The 24,412-nt window shown below is 44.6% G+C and overlaps 1 protein-coding gene across 1 annotated transcript in view; it reads right to left on the bottom strand.

The window, feature by feature from the left end:
* srrm3 (serine/arginine repetitive matrix 3) overlaps positions 1–24,206 on the bottom strand; it is an 86,410-nt gene extending 62,204 nt beyond the window's left edge. The window contains exon 1 of the mRNA XM_020650435.3: positions 24,019–24,206. The gene's annotated coding sequence lies outside the window, so the exon portion shown is untranslated. The remainder of the gene's footprint in view (positions 1–24,018) is intronic.
* Between the last annotated feature and the right edge of the window lie 206 nt (positions 24,207–24,412).

Genomic DNA, 24,412 nt, shown 5'->3' with positions numbered 1-24,412 from the left:
TCTCGACATTTTGGGCTGCTGGCCGATCAAAACAAGTTATTTGATGACATTTCATTGAGAAACGGACAGAAGAGAAGATCAAACCTCCAAAATGTGAAATAACCAAAGTCCATGCTGATACAGTATCCACCATTTAAATCAAAAAGATGTTCAGATTTTGTTTTGTCAGGACATTTGTAAATCACAGGTACATTCTGTTATGTGACTCAGAAGACAACCTCTGTGTGCTGTTATAAAATCAAACGGTCTGTGGATACACATAGACCTTGACAAATCAATGGAGATGACAAATCCCAAATATTTCCCTCTTTTTATTATTCAACCCTCTTCACGGCAGCCCACGGTGAAATGACTCTTTCATTTCTTAAAACGGCGGAGGCGGCCTTTTCTCTGACAGCTCAGGTGAGTTACAATGGCTGCGTGTCTCCAAGGCAACCCCCGGATTCCATTTCAAATTAATCTGGACAGTAGCGCTTTTATAAATCGAGCACGCAGCGGAGGCTTCATTTCATCTGAGGCGGGGGGGGGAATATAAGACACAGGGCCAAATGTCGCTCTATTACGGGTTGTTCTGCTCTGTGAGCCAAACCAAACCATGAGGGGACTGGGTCTGGATGGGGTCTCATCTTTAACTCGTTTGAATGTGGCCATTTTAAGGGATGATGAAACGTGTGAGAGAAAAGAGGAGAGTGGACACAAACAGCGGGTCTGAGAATCTATAACACAGAGACCAACATGTCGATCCAACAAAATAAAAATGATGCCCCACTTGACCTTGAAGCGCAAAGGTTTCCATTTCACGGCCGGCTGCGTGCGGATGCAATCATCTCCAAGAATAAACACAGGTTTGATTTGCATGCGTGCGTCAATTAGAGATGTCGGCTGGTGATATCTGGACTCAGGCTCTGCTTGCGCTTCCACAACAATAACAAACACTGATATGAGGGAGAACAAGTGTCAGTGCTGGAGGCTTTTCAGAGGTAGTATACGCTGTGTCACCTGTCACACACTGCACTGTCCCCTCGCAGAGATAACACACATGCACACACACACACAGATACTCTCCTCGACAGGATTGTGCACTGTGCCTTCGTTCTGCTCTGCGTTCGTTCTGTGCACGTCTGTTTCTATTCTGGATGTGGAGAGATGGGGGATGGAAGGCGTCCACGGGGACCGCAGCACAGATTGCTGACAGATCAGGAACGCTGTCTGAGGCTGCACCACAGGAGAGTGATTGCACAAGGTTTTGTCGTTCTTGCCGACATTTTCTGGTCCTCACTTGGTGACACTGTCTTGTCAGGATAAGGAAGCTTTCCGTCAGAGTAAGGAGACGCACGGTGATTAACTAATGCTAGAGAAGAGGTAGATTTCACTAAATCAAGGTCAGCCTGGCTTTAAACCTGTTCTGACAGGATTTCTCAGAAAAGGCTTCCAATCTGAAATGCAAAGCTTAAAACTGGACAAAAACTGCAGAACAGATTAGCACTGAAGGCGACCAGAACGCTGCTTCTTCTTCTTCTTACCAGGAAGCTTTCATGTTCAGGTATTTCAGTAGTTTCTTCTTTCGTCTTTAGTTATGATATTAGGATACAAGTCCTTGGCACTGAGATGATTTAATCTTGAATGACCAGAAACAAAGCTCATCGATCAACACTGACGAGTACTAATTGCTTTGTTAAGCAATTTGTAAAGCTGAATTTCTATTTTCACTACAAATATAAAGAGCATCAAATGCAGATATCTCACACCAATAGCTGTTTTCACATACTGTCTGCACTCCTGAAAATATCTGGATGATTTCAGGAGGACTGCTCCGGATATTCTCCTGACCTGGTTGTTCACACATGCTCCTCACAGCAGGAGACTATCACTGTCAGACAGGAGGGGGGGCGGGGGGGTCTCTTGAGGTGAGATGTGCAGTAAAAAACAACAACACTGAAATGTCGGACACAGCAGCAGAGTCTTCTATACAACGCTATATTGAGAATATTTGTCTTTCTATCAATGCTACGTGTAGTTGAACAGAATCACAATGTGAACTAAGAACATACTGGAGAACAGGAAACATAATGCAGCAGGTTCATTAGAGCACAGAGATGGTAGAGGTGGCGTGCAGACAGTCTATGGTCGTGCAGCGATCACAGGGAATAAACGTCACCACCCCCTCCCACTCGCTCCAGGTGAATTCTCCTGATTATATCCTGCTGAGTTCTCACATCAGCTCACTCTGACTTTCTGCAGAATAAATACGAGGAGGCTGGAGGAGAAACTCAGAGTGAAAAAAGTGTCTGCTCCTCTTGCAAATAACCTATAAACACTGCTTTAATATTCACGTTTCTAGTACAAGTTCATTTATCTTCAGTATTACACAACATTACCCCCTGCTGAATCATTTGACAAATAATGTTAGTAAATATCCTTTATACTGATAAAATAATCCTCATATTTCTGTTTAGATGTTTTCAGTTATTTTCAATCTGACTGGTTACAACATATTTTCTTAACATATCTAATAAGCTGTTTGGCTTTGGCAAATATTTGGCAAGTTTTTCATGGACGCAACCCACATACTCAGCTCTGCTGCTCATCCCACAAACGCATGTTCCACAAATGTCCTTACTTTATGTGCAATGTTTATATTTCAAGGTAATTGTGGAAGCAGCTGCTAAATTAAAGCACATTTTCCTTCATATTGAGAATATAATTCTTGGATCCTGTTTTTGTATGAAATCTATGAACCTTTTTTAGTGTTGCTGCAGTCACTTTTAGATATCTGTGGATTCTTCCAGAATAGATTTTTGACCATTTTGCTTTTTTCTCCTTGATTCAAAGCTGACTTTTTGCAGTGTTAGGTTCGGCCACAGATATTGACTGACTGTAAACAGAGACTGTAGACTGAGCGAGAACGTCAAACAGGAGGGGGTGTGAAGGAGAAGCTGATTGGCTGATTGATTGATGAAGGCCTGTTCACCCCAATCATCTCTGACCTTCTGTAACCTCCATCCCCCATATCACAAGAAAAGGAAAAAACTGAAGATAGGACACGCTGAAAGACATGTCACCGACAGTGATGATGACCATCTGTCATTAGCTCCTCACACACATCACCGCCTTGCAGAGAGACACATGGGCGCACACACCTGTCGGCCCTGCAGCTGTAGGGAGAGGAGTTGAACAAATATGTTTTAGCAGCTTCCTCTCAAACTGTCAAGGTGAGTCGGTCACTCCTCCCTCCTCTGCTGTGTTGCTCTTACCGCTCTCAGTGCTTTTACATCTCAATCCGCAGCGCTCCCATCTCAGCAGCCATGCGTGAAGCGCCCGGGTCACACCAAAAGGGAGATAACATGAGACAAAGCAAAATGCCGGGGCGGACATCCCACCTCTCCTGGCCTGCTCAGATTTCCACATCTCCTCTGGCCATCTGTCAGAGGCGACTTTGTGCTAGAAGGCTATGAAGCGGCAAATAATTCAGCATTAATACAAGCTCCAGCGCACCGCCCTGAGAGACGATGCACACACGCTTATATGAAAGCAGTAACGCTTTCCATATCTCACAGGGGTTGTGTTCTACTGCAGAGAGGTTTATGGCAATGTTTCTGGGCTAATCAGTGTAGAAATGTGTTTACACGCCGGGGGGAAGGAGGTGATATTGAGTAAAATCTTCAAAAAGCAGGGGGCTTCTAATCTGCAGGCTGGGAGCAGGATTAAGGCACCTTTCAGAGGAGGCATGCGGCTATAATCCCCATGCCGCTGTACAAACACAACTCTGTATACACAGATTGGGAAGTGAAGCAGTTGTGGATAATTTCTGTTTATGAACTGAGCTGATCAGTTAAGAAAACTTAATATTTATCCCAGAATGAGCTGACTCTGAGACAGGGAAGGGGTTTGAATAAATTAGCATCCTGATTTCATGTCGTCAAGCAAAGTAGAGTTTAGAAATGTTTCTTTCCAGGACAATCATGACTCGTTTTAATTATTAATCAGAGTTTAATGAAGCTGTTAACATGTAGCAGTCTACACATTTGTTACTCTTATTATTGAGGATTTTTCTTTCTGTCCTTTTGAGGACACAGGATGACAAGTCCCACGAGAAAATGTGACACTTCTAAACATCATGCTTTTATTTTATATTTTTGTACTGTCTGAAGCTAGGGTACTTTACTTCGTTACAGAGCCTGATAATAGTATAAACAGCGTGGGCAGAAAGGCGTCTCTGACCCGTCTGCTGTAAAACTATCTGCCGTTCTTGTGTGGAAGCAGCAAAGTGTCAGAGTCTGCTTTTTTTCCCACCATCCTCATCTGCAAACCTAAACGTAGAGACAGTCTTCAAGCAGCTCTCTGGGGGGCTGAAGACAGCAGCAGGCACCAGGCCTACAGGAGCCAACAAGGGGGGGGGGGGGGGGTTGTTGGGGGCTGGGAAAGCAATCATAAAGGTCAGGTGAGCTCCTCCAGTGGGCTACCACTTGGCGCCTTAAAGGTTAGACAGAGCCCTGGGCCGCGCTGGAGGTGATGTGAGAGTACTAGAAATGTCACCAACACCAATAGAGGTCCAGACAAAGTCGATACAGACACAACAGCAGCAGCAGCTACACATAGAGCTGCAGCCTTTCCTAGAAAGCCTTTCAGTCAAGGTAGAGGGTAAATTGTCCTCTGTGGAGACTGGGTAAGATAGGGGATGGGGGGTGATCCTCTTTGGTTTTATGCCAAATAAAAGCCCGGCCACCTGTTTTGCTCTGCAGGTGTATAAATAACTGGAAGGATGAACACCTGCAGCCTCTTTAAAGTGATTTCAGTGGGCCTCACCTTTACCTGACTCTCTTCCTCTGCCCTCCATTACAAGACAAAGTGAAGCTGACTGGATTGCAACATCTGCAACAATAACACAATCCCCAAACATTACAGAGTCAAAGTGAGTCATTAGAAGAGAAAATGGCTCCACCATCACCCCGTCTGCTGTGGCTCCCCGTATGTGCAGCGGTCATGATGGGCTTATTAATCCCCCGGGAGGCAGGGGGCAGAGGATGAGTGTGTCCAGGCTCGCTGTAATATCCTCTAGCCAGGCTCTGCGTCTACGTGTGCCCCGCCTGCCTCCACTTCCCCTCCACCATCGCCATCTGTTTCCTGCCCGGCGCCCTGGCTTAAGTCCCTCCTGAGCCTCCGTGTCTCCTGCTCCTCTGGCTCTCTTAGAACATTTGCTCCAATAAGCCATAACAACATCTTAAACACTGCAAAGAGGCGAGGACATTTCTTGTAAAAAAGAGCTTATAAAACAAAGTGCATCTGCAGTATCTGCAAGTAGAAGGAATTATAGATGAGTGCAAACACATTCCTCAATCAATAACACGAGTATGAAACTTCGGGCCCTCCACAGAGGGAGGTCGGTGCTCTCAGAGAAGGACCTGAGACATCAAAAATAAGTCAAAGGAGTCCTTCACAAAGGCAGGATCTAAAGAAAGTGCTGGAGCACACGGCACATTTATGAAGGTGTAAAGGACTAATGTTTCAACAGAGTCAATATATCTATACTTTCTTTGGATTCAGTGTCCTTTGACTTATTTCTGATGCATTCGTTTGTGTTGCTCTTCACATTGTATTTGACAGTGGGGTTTTCTGTATACTGTATGTCGAGGCTGGTGTTTGAATCCAAATCATATTTTCTCTCCCCACATGTCTCCTGGGACCCTTTTTTTTCACACTGCAGCACCACAGTGGGTGAGCTCAGGTCATTTCAGCTCCCCGACTGTGAAGCTAACTCACTGCAGAACCTCTCATCTCTACTCAGGACTTTCCCCTCTGCACTTCTCTGCAGGTTTTCTTTTTAATGCATTTGAGAAATGATTGACAAATAAAGTACATCAATTAAAGGTCACATTTTCTCCTCCTCTTCATCCAGTAAATAAGTCTCAGAGCTCCTCAAAACATGAGTGTGAAGTTTCTTGTTCTAAATCCACTCTGATCCTGTATTTGATCATGCCTATAAACCCCTCTATTTCAGCCCTGCTCAGAACAGACTGTTTCTGTGTCTGTACCTTTAAATATGCATATGAGCTGTGTCTGACCACGCCCCCTCTCTGGAAGGGGTGTCTCTGGCTTTCTCGGTCCATGTCCTATTGTTTATGGTGAGAAGGCAGACTCAGAGGGCAGAACAAACACCTAGATGTGGGAGTGTCACCCACCTGGGGGAGGGGTTACTACCTTTTGTGATGTCATGAAGGGAAAATCTCCAAACGGCCTGTTTGAGCACACATTTTCTGAAAAGTGGAGCAGGCAGAAGACGGAAAGGACAGACTTTTCTTATCAATTGGGGGGTTTATAGACAGACTAGAGACACATATTAGAGTTAGAGAAACATGGTGAAGTGGATTTTACAGAATATGTGACCTTTAACTGTGGCTACTCTTAGCAAGGGGAGATGCCTTACAAAGACACATCTGAAGAATAATCAGAATTAGTTTAATTTCATGTCATACCCTTGTCTTGGCCTTACTAATTAAGGTACAAAGTAATATTTCTGAGTTGTAAAAGAATTGATGCCACTCACATTTCTATACACTAAATATCAGGCAACAGCCGTTTAGTTTGGTTTAGCACAAAAACCCACAAGCCCCTCTAAAGCTCAATGATTTACACTCCATATATTGTTTGTTAAATCAAAGTGCAAAGAATGACAATTCAACATTTTACAAGGGATAATGTGCCAGATGTTTTCTTGGCAACAGGGAAGAAACTTCCTGCACTCTGCACTGATTGTCTGGCAAAGTCTCTGGAACAAGAAATGCTCAAATAGTCATAATCACTCTTTTTTGGAAAGACAACAAAAAAAACAAGATAACACATTGGTTGCAGCTTTAGAGGTATTGGTAGGAAGCAGGGATGCAACAATTCTCCACATAATATTGAAACAATCAGGATACAGCATAGACAGTTCAATGCCCGCATGTGAATTGCGGTATTTTTGGTTTTGCGTACAACTAGCTCCCTGGCATTGGAAGCATTTCTCTCTTAACTGACTCTGTTTGTCTGTGCCCGTGAGTCCACGCACTGGGATGAGGAAACTCCTCCCCTCGAGTTGATATTCAATCATTATGCACTAAATTTGGAGGAAGCTGATAACACTGGTGTCAGATTACACACATTACTTTAAAGGCAGAATGTGCAATATTTTACACCTAAATAAAGCAGTTTCAAGTCTATCCTGTGTAAATGTGTCTCTGAGTCATGACTGTCTACAATGAGTGAGAAGCTCGAGTTCCGCTGGCTGTGTTGTTGTCAGAGCCGTGTTTACATGGACGGGACGGCCAGCTCCTCCCCTTGTGTATAAAAGCTGTTTTAGTCAAGGACTAGAGAGAAGAAGAACATACTCACTGATTATTTAGATGTCACATTTGGATGTCACGTTTTTAGATCACGGTCATTCTCTGTCAATTTATGTGCAATATGAAGCTACGAGCTGACTAAAGAGCGCTAACATTGGAGGGAGTGGATGTGGACCCGTTGGACGTGAGCCGCTGTAGGAGAGCGGAGGCTTCAGTATGGAGGAGGCGTGGCCAAACAGCAGTTTTGGTTTGGTTTCATGCTGGTGCTCAAGGGTGACATCTACTGGATCAAAGAATCACACATTCTTCCTTTAACAAACAGTTGACACTTCAACAGTGTTTTTTGCATTTTCAAGACCTCATAAACTGTCAGATCCTGTTGTTAACTAATATAAATGAATGAAACAAATGGTGCAGACCTGAGATTGGTATGGATCTTTTCATCTAACGCTCTGCAGGACAGCCGGTGAGAGAGAGGGAGTGGAAAAAGAAGACAGACGTATAACCAGCATATCAACAGTATCAACCAGCAGCTTTAACAGAAACAGAGTCCGATTCTAACACACTTACTCTGAGGATAACTAAATCACGAATCCATTTCTCTCCCTACTCACTCACTCTCATCCTCTCCGTCTCCTACATTCCCCACTTTCAGCTCTTAATCACATTTTCTGCCTTTGAATAAAAGACCAGCACGCTCACAAACACTTTCCCTTTAAACAACTGCACAGCTGCTAGCGCTGAGGCCGGAGTCCGACGCCTTCGGAGCTTTTTAGCACCTCAACCTGCATATTGAATACTAAATGTAGAACTTCTCATTGCTGTCTGTGTATGTCTCCAGTGAGCTGTGTGACCTAGCACGGTTTTTAATTCACAACATGGGCTTTAAGAGAAGCTATAGGATTCATGGTGCACAACTTTTTAGCTCCATGCCCCCGGGGAGGTGGACTCTCCTGTTTCTCCCTAATGGAAAAAGCATTGGGCATGAAATTTCCCCGGACAGCTGACTCCTTTACACCCAGCGAAAAGATCTGCTCTACACTGTGAGGGTAATCGATGAGGTTGGACGATTGAGGAAGGAATGCTGATGAGAGGAAAATTGTGCAGAGGACGACACATCATCCAAAAACGGAAAAGCTCCATCTTAAATATGAATGCATTCACATTTGTGTGGTTACTATTCATGCATAAACATATTCAAGTCTGCATTATAAACTAGGGGTAAAGACCGAACATTTGCCAAGGTGTAGAGCAGTTGTTCAGTGGCACTCAGTCGACGCCAGCCTGGCACCCTCGGGCTGCTCGCCATGATTGAGCGTGAAAAGGTCAGCCGCTTCATGGAGTGCAGGACAAGTGTCTATGAACCCCACTGACAAGCACGATGGATTTTTTTGTTTTCTGTTTTGAAGGAGAACAAAAAGTTTGAGTGCTTTCCAACATTTCATTCTGACTGATCTGATTTCCTTCAGCTGGCGTGTTTACAGCGAATCCTTTACAGTTTGTTGCTGCTGTACAAATCAGACTTTAAGTTAGTGCTGGGCGATAAGTCGATTTGATCCACTAGTCGTATTTTTGGTCCAGGAGGATTTACTAAAATGACTCCCGTAGTTCACCCCCCCTACAGAGTGGCTGATAGGACCCGGGTACGTGCCACCCAGGCACAAGTTTTTTGCTGAAGTTGCTATACCAAGTTCGCCAAGCCTATGATCTGCCAATTTCCACTTAGTCCATGTTCGCCGAGTTCCATCAGCGCCAAGGTTTTGCCCCATCGAACTGCGTGAGTCTTGCTCCACTGGGTCAGTTTCTGGAGCGTGATCGCAGCCATTAGCAGCTGAACTCTGAGGTTCACGAGATCACAGGAGAACGATAAGATCGCACTGAAATAAAGAGACAACGTGCAAACAACATGTTGCTTTGTCTTCCTGAGGATGATTTGTTGTTCATTTGGTGCCTGTTTTGATGTAATGTTGATAAAGTGATGTCTTTATATTGTGTTTTATTTTGAAATTGACAGGACGCTCTGTGTGTTTTCTTGTCTGACTTCCTGTCACGTTCAACTTATTCTGTCCAGCTTGACGCATACTTGCATATTTGAAACAGAGCAGAAGTGTTGGAACGTGCTGGAGACGGACCGCGGCGCTTGCTGTGGAAACAGGAGCATCGATTGGAGTGCCAGCAAATGGCACCATAGTGCACATTGACTATGTGGAAATTGGCAATAAGTGTACTATGATGAAGAAAAACGTATTAAATTCTTTTCAGCCTTTAAACTCAAATACACGATGATAGCATCATTACTGTCATAGCATGTTACAAATGATTCACTAATTGTTGCAACTTCATACTTAAAGTCCATTGGGGAAGCGTTACAATCCTGAATCTTTTCCTGATTAGATGAGACGATCTACCACAAAACAATTACCAGTCACTAACATCGCTGCAGAGGATCAGAAGACTAAACAGTCTCCTCTGCTGATGTGAACCTGCACGTTGTCACTGCCTTCACAGTAACAGCCACTCAGAATGTGAGTCAACAAAGGCTCGTACAGCTGCCGGGAGCTGCAGTGATCGAAAAGGCAGTCGCTGTGTCTCTCTTTTATCAGATTGGTTAATATAAACGAGTCCCTGTGGTAAATAGCGGGCGCTGTATTTTCTGCGACAAATGCTCTGACTCACACTAGCAGTAGTAAAATGTCCCACTTTATCTCCATCTTCCCGCCGCCTGCTCTCACGGCGTGCGTGACTTAACAAGGCTGCAGCACGGGGGCCTTGAAGACACACACCGGCTCCACATCCGCTCGATTCATACCTCTGCTCATTACTAATTTCTTCCAGTAAAGGCCAACAGAGAGCAATGAAGCCGACTCTGCCAGAAGAAAAAGAGGCATCCTGGGTCCATAAACGTTGAGCGTCTCTCTGCGACAGGCGTTTGGCCTTGCGGAGCTCCCCAGAGCAGTTTCACTGTGCGTGTGTTTTTGTCTTCTTTATCTTAACCCGAGCCTCGTGTGTTATTGTTTCTACTTGGCCTCATTATGAGCAGTGCTCTTTATTTTGCATTGTTTCCTCTTGAGTCTAATGTTCTTGTGAGTCTATACAAAGAAAGTTTTTTTATGCTTTGTTTGAACTATACAGAGAGGATTTCTGCTGAGTCTGCAGCCACCTCTGGAAAACTGACTTCAGCCTCATTAGCATAAGACGCAGTAAGATGGCATCATTTCACTCAAGAGTGAAGTTTAAACTCCACTGATTGCAGAAGTTTGATGCTAACTTAATCAAGGTCGGGAAGCTTTGATTGTGACATTGTACCATGAAAAAAACACAATAAATGAGCTGCTACAGAGAGATAATTAGAGGGAGAGCACATTCACAAACGAAGCAGAGATCTATCAGAGTAGTGTTTCAGTCTGCCTTCAATCATAATACAACGTTAAGAACTTCATGTGCTTTATAACATCTTTTACAGCGTCTTGGTTGATTTATGGTTTTAATTTGTTTCTAAATTTGCAGTTGGGATTCATTCGCTGCTAATGAAACAGTGCTGTTACCTTATTTCTGTGCCTCCTATTTAAATGGTAAATGGACTTGAGCTTGTATATTCATCTGACTACTCAAAGTTCTTTCACACCGCAGGTCACACCAACACATTCACACACTGATGGTAGAGGCTGCTGTGTAAAGTGACCATCAGTTTTAACTCATCCCGTTATCCTATCCACATAGACGAAGCAGCGGGAGCAACTTGGGGTTAAATGTCTTGCACAGGGACGCATCGGACATGTAGCTGCAGGAGCTGGGGATCGAACCCCCCGACTTTCTGGATAAGAGACGACCGACTCTACCAACTGAGTCACAGCTGTCCCTCCTCTTGAGGAGAGAAGAACATGTTCTGATTAGTGTGCTGGTAAAGACTGAATAATAAAACTATGAAGCGAGCACTATATTTCTGAATTCCTGCAGAAAGAGCCTCCACTATAGCTCCATAAACGATCACTATAAATACTCTGGACAGGTCCTGACTGGGAATGGAAGAAAAATTCAATTTAGATACAAAATGTGCATGAGAGATTTTAAACACACAGTATGTAAATTCCACCACCAGGGGGCTCTCAATCAAAACAATAACAAAAGATGATTTCGAGGCCGGCGGAGAATCATGGGAATGATTCTCTCGGCTACTCCACCTCCCACCCCGATGAAAACGACGATGACCGTAGTCAAGATGAACATGTGAAACCGACCTGAGAAAGAGAAAATGTTTACCGACGAGCTAATGTATCTGAGTATAATCTACATGACGTTCTTATCACAGCTGCACATACAGCAACAGTACGGCAGCTTTCAGCAGCAGCTCCCTCCTCCTTATGCAGTGGCCTTTGATGTAACATCCTGTGTTTCCAAGGCAACAATAAACATGGCAGCTCTGTCATAGTGGCCGCCGAGACAAGAAACGTCCCATTACAACACTAAAATTACCGATTTAAGTCATAAGCTCCGCCTCCTCCATGTTAACAGATGGGACAAACTATGAAATGTAGTTCAACTCACACTGATTTATGAATGCATCTTTATTTTAATCTGAGCGTTTTAGTTTGCATTAATGATTTGATGTTACGAAAAGGGTTTATATTAACTATGATTGATGGCTCTGTTGGCACAAAGCAGCTCATGATTAGCAGAGTAGCCGAGGACGGGCAAAGGGAGAGTCTTTGAACTCTCAGTAACAAGTGAGTGTCTGCTTTTAAAGCGTCAAAAGAATCTGTTCTGCCTTGGACGTTTGCCAGACTGAGGGGTCTGTGGAGACCCATCGTCCTTCTTTAAACACAGTCCAATGTTCTGGATCAATTATCCATCAGTGCTGCAGCCAAACGTCAGTGAAAGGAAACATTCACTCTCCATCCTTGGTATTTTGCATTCACATTTTTCTTGTGCATTCATGCAAACTGGTGCAGAATACCAACACATCTGAATTGAAAAGTAATCTGGTGGCAGCCCTTTTCATTTCCGAGGTCTTGATTTATAACCCCTCCCCCTCCTCACTCTACCAGCGCTTTCATTCTATAAATTGGACATAATTAGTGCGAGTAATTGCTTTGTGGTTGCTTGATCAAAGTGCTGACACGAGGTCTGGAGACACAGAGAGGAGGTGACAGTCGGAGATGTTCAAAGGATGTGTCTCTATTGACAGCAGTAATGTGTCACTTCAGCTTCGTCTAATGTAGCACTCAGCGGAATAGACACTTTAAGACGTCGCAAGAATTAACACAACACATCTAACATGTTTACAGTCAACCAGGCAGACCACATCTGAATGCAAACCGCCTCGCACACTCTGTGACCTTCATGACAGCGTGCAGACAACATGAGATTTCTCAGAAATCAATTCATGCTGCTGAAAGGGTTTTAGAGCATTCATGCAGCTTTACACGTGTGTTTGTGCTGCTTATTCTGAAAAGATAGGCTGTGGATTTCATCGCTAAGAGGGTCTTTCTAGCAGGAGATTGAGGGCTTGGTGGGGGCAGCTACCTAATATGTCTCCCTCTCTGCAGTCCGATATTAGGTTTGAATTCACAGTCCGGAGCCGACACTGGCTGTCTGATTGAGCTTCTAAATAATTCACCTTCAGCTACATAGACCTGTAAAGTCTCTCTCAGAAGACAGTCGTTACCATAGATACACACAGATACCCCGCTGTGCGAGGGAAACAGCCATGTTCGATTCCCTTACAGACTTGTGGTATCTGTCATGGAAGCTGTCACAAACAGCCAATGATTTCTCTTTCACTCTATCTCCATGTGAGTGTCTTGTTTTGCTCTTTTGAGCGTTAAGCGTCCTGCTGGTTTGTGTACAATAGGACATGGAGACAGAGACAACTGAGTCCTTCCAGAGAGGGGGCGTGGTCAGACACAGCTCATTTACATTTAAAGGTACAGACACAGAAACAGCCTGTTCTGATCAGGGCTGAAATAGAGGGGTTTATAGACATGATCAAATACAGGATCAAAGTGGATTTAGAACAAGTCCAAACCGATATAGATATTGTCCATTCCTAATTATTATTGTATTGTTTTCATGTGTTTTTTGCTCCCACAGATTTGCCACAGTCACTATTATTTACATATTTACAAGCATATGTTTGGATGGGTCTGAATAGCACTCGTTACTCCTGGAGTCCTCTTTGTGCAATGAAAACGAGCTTCCAGGTGGTGTTAAGTGGCCTGTAATCCAAGTAATGAGAGCAATCAGAGGGTGAAATAAAAACTCAAGCTGCTGGAGAAGTCCCTGTGAATAACACGCATGCTGGTACTCAGGCCATTTCTATTAAACACTTCATTTATCAGAAGCTGAGAGCGGTTTGATATCGTTCTTTTAACCATTTGGATATGGAGGCTGAAGATGGGCTATCATTCGAAGCACTAATGCACACATTTTTACATAACCATGGAAAGAGAGCTTGATTGATTCATCCCTCCTCCATAACAGCTGCATGACTTTCTGTGACAGGAGGGAGTGATTTAAACGCACAACTCTGCAGACATTTGCACGCAAAACGCAGCTCACGGAGAGAGCAGGTAGACTCGACAGCGAGGTCAATACGCCAGACACATCGTGCAGCCAGCCAGCTCCGAGGCTCTTAGGCTGTGAGCCGAGGATAAAGGGAACAAACTGTTATTCTAGGTCTGGCCCGCTCTAAATACGGGGGACGACACTGCAACGGCTGCAGCAGGCAAGGCCGATACGAATTCCCAGAGTGCTCGGCAGAGAAAAGATGGAAAAAGGTCAGCGCCTGCATGCATCTTTTCAGCACAGCTTTTTTGCTCGCAGCATCACCTTTTCCCTGTTTTTATTCCTCTGCGTCCTTGGCCTTTTTCCCGTCTCTCTGGGGGGAATAAATGGAACTGTGCCATGCAGAGCGGCGCAGCAGTGATGACATTTTGTCTGCAGGTTGAACATTGTCACTCTTTGCACGCAGCCACTGACAATACTGTTTATCCAGGGCTATGAAACGGCTGTTTATTTTAAGGACAGAACGGGATCCTAAACGTCATAAGGACTCAGCATGGTTTCTACAAAAACAGTAATCTGAGGCTAACAGTTTACCCTTGTAAATACTGTTTTTAATGGCTGAGAGACGGAGGTTAGTTACTCGCCAAACAAGCCGCTCGCTCTCACTCTCTCATGTGAGAGCTGCTCCCTGACTCATCATCTTATCTCCACACCTCACCCACTCAGGATTACGACAGCTGTGGATGCAGGCAGCAGGGAGGATTGTTTCTCCCACTCACTCTTTATCATCGCCATCTATTGCTCCAGGAGGCTTCCTGAGGATCACAAAGGAAACCAAAACAACCAATAAACACCCGCCACAAGAGCATGTGTGTGCAGTAAACCCTCATCATCATCAATAAAGCATGTTTGTGTGTTTGTGTGTGAGTAAATCTTCCCCCGACAGCGACAAAGAGCTCATATTAAGCTTTGAGTAATAATTTAAATCTTTACGTCTTTTGTGGATTTCTGGATAAAAGGAAAGTTCCTGATTAAAACCGGTGTGGTCGTTTATTACTGCAAAACCTGCAGGGACGAAAGTTGCAGCTGAAGAGTCAAACTTTAAATGCAATGACCCCCCTGAGTTTTCCCCGTAGACATCACTCCTCTGTAGCAAGAATAAAAATGGTAGACCTGCAAAAAAGTGTTGTTCTAGGCTGGGAGTAGAGTCCATGGGTGGAGATACCAGGGGAGGGGAGGGAGATTTTTTTCAAACCAGAATCCCACTGTGACATCACAAGGAGAGCACATTTGAAACGGAGCATTTTTCTCTGTGTTGTAAGACTTATGCAGACCACAAACAAAGGACTGGATGGGTTTATTTCACGTTGTGTGGGTCGGTAGACACTCAGGTTACCCAGATATATGTTCAAAAACACTAAAAGTGGATTTTTCATAATATGACATAATTTTCATGCTGTGCATGTGTGGGAGGGGCTAATGAGTGAGCGAGGGAGAGAGATATAAAACTTTCTGCACTCATTTTACTGAAAATAAACAATCATAAAACTCTAATTCTCAGACATCATTCACTATTTCCAACATTTCACATGTCTTACCTTGTTGCCCAGCACTAACAGAGGAGCATTGATAGCAGGAGTGTGTGTGTGTGTTTGCAGAAGAGACAATAGGGAGTGTGTACGATACAATACGTGTGGTGTGCACGTGTGTGTAAGTGTGTGTGTGTTCAGTGTGTGTTTGTATGTGTGTGTGTGTGCGTGTGTGTGTGTGTGTGTGTGTGTGTGTGTGTGTGTGTGTGTGTGTGTGTGTGTGTGTGTGTGTGTGTGTGTGTGTGTGTGTGTGTGTATTAGTTCTCTGGCGTCAGTACAGCAGATGGTTTGGTGTGGTGGGTGTGTTGGCCGCAGCAGCTGCTCTCACTGCATTCTCTCTCCATTCTTCTTCTCCGCACCCCCACCATCACCCCCACCCCCATCCCCACCCCCACCCCCACCCCCACCCCCATCCCCACCCCCACACACACACTCAGGAAAAGTACACCAGGATCACCTGATGGAACCAGACACTGATCCGCTCCATTATTCATGAGCTGACCGAGAGCAGCAACATGACCACTTTAATATGCTGTAAACTCCTAACACGGCGCTCTCATGGCGTCAAACACTGTGATTTTCCTCCGACAGCGACGCCGCGCAGACACACTTTGTCATCCAGAAACACCGAGCAGACTATGACATCATCCTCAAATTATGGAGATACAGCTCCATGTGAATAAAAACGAAGCATTTTCACTGTTCTCCCTCCCCCCTCCTCCCCCCTCCTCCCCTTTGTCTCCCTCGCTCCACTCCTCTTCACCCCAACTTCAAAGCTGCTCTGAAGTCAGCGGGAGAGAGGATGGGGATCCCTGGGGGACAGTACCACGCGCACACACACACACACACACACACACACACACACACACACACACACACACACACACACACCCCCCAAATACGGCTAACAAGCAGTCAGACGGCGCCCTTTGAGCAGTAACTTGTGTGACAGCTTCAAACAGGCCGCCCTCAAATACAGCCAAGTCGTTTCTCATGACTGTATTGACTTCAATAATGCAGTTTCACGTGTCGGTTTTATCAAACATCATCATGCACACGCGCGTGGTGAGCGCTGACGGCAGATCTGATAGAAAACACATCTGCCTGATAGAAAATAATGCATCCGTTCAAATGGATAATGAAGCTAATATTTGATTGAGTAATAAAAGATCTGAGGAATAATGAATAAATCATCATTTTCATTCAACAATTATCAGCTGAACGGGGCAAAGTTCAGAAGAAACCAGCCAACAAAAAGAGTTGGGTTGAATAATTCAGATTTCAGTCCTTGATCTACATTTCATGTAATGTTTTTCAGCTTCTTGATGAGAATGAATCTGGGGCTAAATTAGCTTTGATGGGGAGATGGAGGAGCCGTTCTCTTGATCTTCAGAGTGGTTGAAATGTTTCTCACAGCTGGAAGGGAAGCCGACCTCGAAACCAAAGTTACATCACAAGACGTACAGAATCTCAAACCTAACTTGTGAGAAAGAAAATCTAAGTCACCTCTGACGTGTGAGAGGAGCAGACAGGCTGAGGTTAATCTCGGCATCTTTGTCCTCATTCACAAGTCGCAGTAAGATTTGGTTATCGGGATGAGTCATCATCCTCTGTGGCAGGGACTCAAACAGTGCTGACTGAGAGAGACATCTGAGGACAAGATGCTGTCTGAGGTACACAACAGGTTTCTATAAACAAGAAGTCATTTGAATTCAGCAGCTCCAATCAGCGACTGCAGCAGCTGTGACACATAGCTCAGAGGCAATTAAGTTAGTCTAAAGCCTTAAAGCCTACACGCTGCAATTTGCATCAGAAATGTCACTCCTCCCCTGAGTCATAACTCCATCAACTCAGAAGAATGAAACAGGAAATGCTTATTTTAGAGTGAGACTGAGACATGGTGCACTTCCAACAAGTCTGACTGTCTATAAATGAGCTGAAATCAGAGAGACAAAGAAGCCCTGAACTCCAGAAGCTTCCTGAGGACCATCACATATTTAAGTTATCAGAGTATGTTATGGTAGATGTCGATGCATCCATGGATATGCAAAGAGGGGCTGAAGTCGTAGCCCACAGTCCAGATGGCAGCATTGTACTTCCTGTTTACAAAAGGGGGAGGGGATGCAGAGTGGATGGGGTATCGTTCCACACAGGGCCGTTTTGGTTCGACTTAACTTGACTTGCATGGAACTGTTGAAAATTATTTTCTACTCGTTTACCTGGAGCGCAGATAGCCTATAGCAGTTATGTCGCGCACCCCATGTAGTCCTCGTCGCAGAGGCCGTGGGTTCAAATCCGACCTCGGTAGTCCCCTACTCGCTCCTCCAAACATTTCCTGCCTCTCTTCAGCTGTCCAATCCAATAAAGGCAGAAAGGCCCAAAAAATGACTTTGTTTACTCACTGTAGTCAAAGTGCCCCAAATCTGCATTCTGTCTATTGACCAGCAGGGGGCAACATTAGCAGATTTAGAAATAAAGAAAGTTTCTCGGCGTGACAAGTTGAGAATAAGTGAGCTGCACCGTGGGAAGGAGGAATTAAGAGTCATGAATGCAGAATAACACAAAAACATAAACATCTCCCATAGTGAGTTGAGTTTTGTTTCACCGAGACAGAAACCCACATGATTAAAACGACTCGGTGCGATTGTCACAAACATCAAATGCAAACTCCAAGAAGAAGAAGAGTCATCCACAGAGAGAGAGGGAGTGTGTGTCTGTTTGTGCGTCCTCAAAGGAGGGGGATTAAAAATGGATGCGCTCAAACATAGGAAGTGGTGTGCTATTTAGTCCGTCTGAGTGCGGAGACAGTCCCTGCTGAGGAGCAGGAGGTGGGGAGTGGGATGGGGGGGGGGGGGGGGATTGGGGATTTTCTTACAGAGATAATTCATCTCAGGTAACCTTCACAGAAGAGAGGAGGGGGCTGCCTGCTGCTGCTGCAGGTTCTCATGATAGCAACACAACAGCAGCACACAGCTCATATCAGCCTCTCGGGGGCTGCAGCACTGCGCCGGGTATCGATCTACAGAAGGCCGGCTGATAATAATTCAAGATGCTCGGAGGTTATAGCGCCAGGTTTCCTTCCGTTTGCTCTCATGGGAGGTGAAATTTAAAATTACCTTTAAAAACTGAATGAGTTTGTTTGTTTGTTTCAGTGTTCTGCTATCGATTATTTTGGCTGCTGCATAGATGGTATCTTCATCAGGTCCAAGTGTGTCTTCTCTCTGTTTCTAGAGCTGGTTTTGACCATAGACTGTGAATATTAATGTTTGAATTCTGAGTGACGTCACCCTTCTCGTCCTGCAGGGGGCTCCGGAGGCTCATCAGCAGCAGCCACCATGCTGGAAATCCTGTCTCAACCTGACTTTAAGTCAAACTAACGACAGGCTGAGAGCTGGAGCCGAGGCGGGTTTTAAGCCTCTTGACGCCCACCTGTCAATCATGTCAGCTACGCACCTAACTATGGATAACATGTATTGTTCTTAAAAATCGAAACAGAGCCGTTTTTTAAAAACTCACCCTCCCTACAATGTGTGCCCGTGAAGACAATAACTAATCAGACCTATTTGTTTTTTGTACCAGTCTGTAAGCTTGTTTATCTTTTTTGCCAGTTATGTGTCGGGGACTTCCGATGTTCCTGCAGCCAGCCTCTAGTGGAAACTCGACAAACTGCAGGATTTTGCACTTCCGCACTGATTTCATCTTTCAAGACCGGCGGTTGCCGCTTGGTTTTTCCTGATGTAATCATACGTCTGCTCATTACGGAATCAATTTCTTAAGAGTTTTCAATGCACAGTTAGAGATGTGGGAGAAAATCTATACAGCCATAAGCAAAGCTTTCTGCAGCGATAAGGTATTCAGAGGATCCAGCAGACAGATTCAAGTGAGTGTCTTCCAAAATGAGTCTTTAAATACTTGATTTCCTCTTTCTGTACCAATAAAAACATCGCTGTGGGACGCTCACACAGCGGCGGATAAATGGCACGCTCTTTTTTTCCCCCTAATCATACCACAGTAAAAGCAGAAAAACTGACGACTTCAGCTAGAATCACAGACTAAGTGAGTTTGAATTTGAGACATGAGCGCAGTCTGATGATCCTTTTAAATAAAACATAAAGGAATTACCACCTGCAGTGAAAGCATAAAGCCCGGCTTCTCTGCGGTCCTCGCTCCGCAGACTGAAGTACACTTTCAAGGAGAAGCTGAAAACGATGTTTAAGGCTAATTTTACTGTTTCTAGCAGATCAAAGTCTGAGCCACATGGCTTTTCTTTGCTCTCACATTGCAGCAACTGTACATTTTCTTTAAGCACGCTATCAGATCAAATCAAACGTTGATGTCTGGATATTGTGCCTGGTAAACGGTAAGTGCAGGGAACACTTCACCCTGAGACAAAAACGACCCTTACATGCTTCCTCGTGCCGCTCATGCAACTGTCTACACCTCGAGGCTTCAGCGGCATCGCACTTTAGGAGACCTGAAGAGAGGGGGAAGTAGGACAGAAGGAGGAGGAGGAGGAGCGGTGTGGGGGAGCTCAGGGAGGCACTGCATGAGGGGGGGACATGGGGAGGAGAGTCACTGAGAGGCTGCAGAGTGGTGGTCTGTGTTTCTGGTGGAGAGCACATCTGGGAACTATGTGAATATGGAGCAGACAGGAGGCAGCTCCTTTCAGAGAGAGAGAGAGAGGCTGCAGAGGACGATAGAGCGCGAGTGAGTGACGTCTCTCTATGAGCAGCCTCATCCTAATACAAGCTAATCCCACTATCAGCCTCTTACCTCACCTGGGCCTACCTCCACAGCAGCAGCTGCACTCTGACAGAGCGGGAGACTGCATCCAGAGATAAACTCTGGTTTTTCAGACCGGTGCAGTCGAGCTACAGTCTCCTGCAGCTCGACTGTTTGGTCAGCACTGTCCCCGTCCCGCCACTCACACAGCTCCCGCTGACTTTTCCCTTTTCAGCTGAGCAGCATGTCACAAAGCGGCCGCTGATTACTGATTCATGGGATGTTCATGAGGAATCACACAGACAGTCGTATGGTACGTCGGCGTGGAGAGCGGAGGGACTTTGTGGGTTTTATCACACAGCTGTGTGCAGCAATTTACCCCTGACTGCAAATAATAATAATTGAATCTTTTTTATATATTTTTCCACTTATTTCTTTGATACTCTAACACTCAGTCACAGTGACCCATGTGTGCATTACAAACACAAGCTGGATAACACTGCCTTCACTGAGTCTTATGTGCAACTCTGCACATGCACATTTGTAAATATTGTTCATATATCCGATTCCCTGTGCTCGTACATAGTTTATTATTTCTTCTACGCTTTGGTACTTAATGCTTATTCTATATATAATTCTACATATCCTACTTCTGTATTGTGTTTAAGAGCCTCTAACGACCACATTTAACCCCGGGATCAATAAAGTATTTCTGATTCTGAGATCAGATTAATCCAGCGCATGCACACTAGGATTGTTCAGACTTTAGAGTTTATTGCATATAAAACATTGGCGCGAACTCCGAATGAGTAGCACAGCCGTGCATGGGGCAGCCATCGATCCTCATATTTCTGATTCTGTTCAGTTTATAAATAATCAGAAAATAACATGAAAACACAACTCAATTTACCAAACTCCATGGAGCATGACATATAACAGCAACTAATGGGTTAATTAAAGACTTTTTATAGGTTATAAAATCTTGTTCTTGTGCCACTAAACTCCATGTACTCAAAGACAGATCAGAGAAAGTGAAAAGTACTGAGGTTGTGTTTTGAAGTAAAAGAATAAAGACCTTATAGGTTCTTCTGCATCACTACTTACGTGTTATTCAAACAGGATGCTATTTTTTAAATTATTTTTTTTAAGGCGTTTAATGGGCAGGACCGCTGAAGAGGTGACAGGATATGTTGGGAGGAGAGACAGCGGGGGGTGACATGCAGCAAAGGGCAGAGGTCATATGTGAACCCATGGCCACTGTAACGAGATCCACAGCCTTTCTACATGAGAGGCACGTCACATCTGCCTGGCTGTCCGGCCTCCCCAAAGTGTTATTTTTACACTGAGTTCTGAATTCTCCAGAGAGAGAGAGTGCAGGTTTAACCACAGCTACCGTCATCCGTCTGAGTATCTGCTCAGCTCAAAGCATCACATCATCAGCGTAACAACATCCAGTTCACAGATTTGTGCATCAGGAGGTATCAGACACTGTGAGACCTTAGACTTTATGGCAGCAATGCTTGATGGGTAAATCCAGACAAAGGTAATGAAATGACCCCGAGTACAGCCTGCCTAAAGTGTCACATGTGTTACTCTCTGAGGTGGACAAAATCAAAGTGAATTTACTTGAGTGGTACTTTTCTGGGGGGGAACTAAAAGACAAATACCGTACTTTTCACTCCTCTACATTTTTATGAATGTTCTCATTACTCGCTACTTTTGCTCTGACGTCAGCTGATGAATTTTCTTTTAAACTGTGTTAGTGTATTTCTGTGTCTTGTTTGTCTAACTGCTGTTGCCGTACTTGAGTGTTGCAGAGCGGATGTCACTCATAGAAAGGTGCTAACACCACGGCAGAGAAGTGGAAAAAAAGCAAAGGGAGCTTTAGCAGCACCAGGATCAAAAAGTAAGCTGCACAGTTACAGTTCCCGAGGCCGTACACATTCATAAATGTGAATGTTTCCTCTCTGTGTAAAGACTGGCTGACATCATCAGCTCATCAGGTATTTTTAGTTCTTCCTGATATTGATCAGTTTATGTAAATCTGTAAATCTGCAGCATGAGTAAAAGTATTTTTTAAATACGAGTCCTCTGGTACTTTAACTCAAGTCATACTATAATTTGACTGAGAAACTTACACTTATATTGGACTCATATTAGACCAGAGGTCCGTTTCAGAAAGCCGATTTAGTGCAGAGTCTGTTAACCCTCAAATAAGTGACTCTCTGGGTTTTCAGTTTCAGGAAGGGAGGTCACTCAAACCCGGAAAAGACAAGTAACTCAAGCCCGTTCCAGAGAGAGAGGAGACCTCCATTTGTCACCTGTTACCACAGTGAAACGTAATATCAGGCTCCATTAATGTTGTCTTTTTTTTTAGTTGTGATGCACGCGCTGAACTGACTAAACAAACTGCAATTAGCTGTTCTGGAACTGGAAACTCAGAGTTTTCCACCTGAGGGTAAATCCACTCAGAGCTCGGGGTCAGACTGAGAGTTTGTTGAACCCTCTTTCTGAAACGGGCCCCTCGAGGATCTCTGCTGCTGTGTGTGTTCGTCCACCTCTGGTGACAGTCGATGCTCTCTGAGTCTCATAAACACAGTAAATAGATAATAATATATTATAGAGTGCAAAATGAAAATAAGTAATCAAGTAAAGTACTGTGTCTTTAGTATTCCTCTTTCTAAAAACAATCACCATTACTTATGATTTGTTAAAACAACTAAACACCAACCTCGGGATGATCACCACCTCAAACACCAAAGCCACTTCAAACAATAATAATATCTTTATTTATACAGAACGGCGTCCCTGAAGTCCCAAAAAGAATAATATAAATAAATCTTGTGTGTACTTTTTGGGACTTCAGGGCCCAGTACTAAAGCACCTTTAAAAACAGATGTTGTTAAAGTGCTTTGACAATGGGGCGCTTGTTGCGGCCCAGGTTCGAATCCGTCCTGAGGCTCCTTTCCCGCATGCCATTCCCCTCTCTCTCTCACCCTGATTTCAACCACTATCTACTATCATCCTATCTCTCCAATAAAGGCACAAAACTGTCAAAAACAAATATTTAAAGCCAAAGCAGACAGACAAAGCAAAGGCAGGAACTCAGAAATAAAACATGTGGAGCATCAATAGTCCGGCCAAACAGAGACTAGTCTGCAAAATCTAAACAAAAGGCAAAAAATAAAATGCAATAAGATCAACTAGAATGAATGCAAATGAAGGACTGATGGAGAAACCAAATGTCTGAAGAGGCTGTCAAAGTAAAACCAATGCAATTAAAGAAGCAACTACAATAAAAAAAAAAAGCAGTAAATAATACATTATCTGCTAATATCCAAAATGCACATGTTTTAAATGTATAAGAATAATTGCTGACCCTCGCCATAAAACGGCATAAATCTGCACAAAGTGAGGACTATAATGTGAGATGTCCCACATCGAGCACAGAGGGACATAAAGGAGCAGCAGCAGCAGCAGCTGTCCACATCGACGAGTTATAAAACAGCACCATCTGCAAAGCGAGGAGAGGAGAGGAGAGGAGATAAGAGGAGAGGAGAGGAGAGGAGAGGAGAGGAGAGGAGAGGCTGCCCAGCACAAACACGTCCTGCACGGGTCCCCGCTCGTCCCTCTGCTGCCCCCGTTTCTCTCTCTCTCTCTCTCTCTCTCTCTCTCTCTCTCTCTCTCTCTCTCTCTCACAAACATGTTGGAAATAAAGAAGCAAACACTAAACAAGAAGATAACGCAGCATACGCACCGCCTTAACACGGTCATGCAGTATTTATCATGAACCAGGAAGGGAAGGGGGTTTGTTCTCCCGTTGTTATCCCTGCCTGCCTCCTCTAACTTGATCCTTTTTTTAAAGCTTCTTTGAGAACTCCTACCTTCGCCGCAGGCTTTCCCCTCGTCGGTGTTTCGGTTGCTATTCGTCCGTATCTGAGGGACTCCGGGCGAGGTGCTGGTGCTGATGCTGAGCCGTGTCTTTTTTAGTCCCCGCTCCTCCTCTTCAGCGTTAGCTAGCCCGCTGCCTCGACTCTGCTTGTGGTGCTGAAGTGGACAGCGCACCGAGGAGATCTGGGAACAAAAACCCTTCATGCTGCAATTTCTGCAGCGCCGCCTGCAGCACAGCGGCCACTAGCGGGCGGGAGGAGTCACTGCAGACCCTGAAAAGACACGGGAGTCAAATGCACTGGAATGGCGTCACCTAGCGTTTTCCTTTGAGCGACCTTTTTGGTCAAACTTTTGAAATCTCCGAGGGGAAACTCTGGTTTTACACTC

Source organism: Labrus bergylta, chromosome 14 (assembly GCF_963930695.1).
Source record: "Labrus bergylta chromosome 14, fLabBer1.1, whole genome shotgun sequence".
Classification (NCBI taxonomy): domain Eukaryota; kingdom Metazoa; phylum Chordata; class Actinopteri; order Labriformes; family Labridae; genus Labrus; species Labrus bergylta.
The sequence above is the reverse complement of the archived record's forward strand: the minus strand, read 5'-3'. Positions and strand labels throughout refer to the sequence as shown.